The sequence below is a fragment of the Nannospalax galili genome, unplaced genomic scaffold (assembly GCF_000622305.1).
Source record: "Nannospalax galili isolate Female #2095 unplaced genomic scaffold, S.galili_v1.0 scaffold356, whole genome shotgun sequence".
Lineage (NCBI taxonomy): Eukaryota > Metazoa > Chordata > Mammalia > Rodentia > Spalacidae > Nannospalax > Nannospalax galili.
Genome location: NW_008338126.1, coordinates 854,053 through 854,893, shown reverse-complemented (window position 1 = coordinate 854,893; position 841 = coordinate 854,053).

Below are 841 nucleotides of genomic sequence, written 5' to 3'. Positions count from 1 at the left end.
GGCTATGGGAGAGTGCCATCTGGGAAGTGGGTGTATAGTTGAATAAGAAGGTTTGGGATGTTCTGTGTGATATACACATACACACACACACACACACACAAATCAACATATTTTTAAAGGATGTATTGTGTTTGAGGAGAAGGCATGGAAGTTTGCATCATGCTGATTGGTAGAGGTGGTGGACAATACCGTTGAAGTCTGCCTGATGACTTTGTAGACATACACAGGCTCCAAGGATCCAAGTGCAACTGATTATGACTAGTAATAATCAGATACACACAGATTAGAGATGCATGTGCCAACATGTCAGTGTTAGTAGCAAAAACAATGAGTCTTTCTGCAAGGAACAATATATTCTAAAATGAAATGGAGAGCTTTTGTAAAGGTTAAAAAGTCATTCGATTTTATGTCTTACAGGCTTATACTGATTTCAATATTGTATAAGTGTACTAATTCACCTGTCAACCTAGAACCTTACAGCCACTTGTGAAAGAGATACATTATACTCTTGCTGTGGAGTGTGTTACTGAATATTTAAAGCTGTAATGAAATGCTTCTTCTAATCATGTAGTTATTATAAATTAAAAAAATTACTTCACGTTAAATAGTAGAGGTGATAAACATTACCAGTGAAATCTACGTGATAACTATATCCATACTCAGGTACTAAGGATCTGAGTGTAACTGACTGTGACTAGTAATAATCAGATAAATAGAGATCAAAGACACATGTGCAAACATGTAAGTGTTAGTAGCATTAGAAATGTAAGAAACAGCATATCTTAAAATGAAATGGGGACCTTCTTTAAAGGGTAAAAAGTCATTCCATTTTATGTCTTAG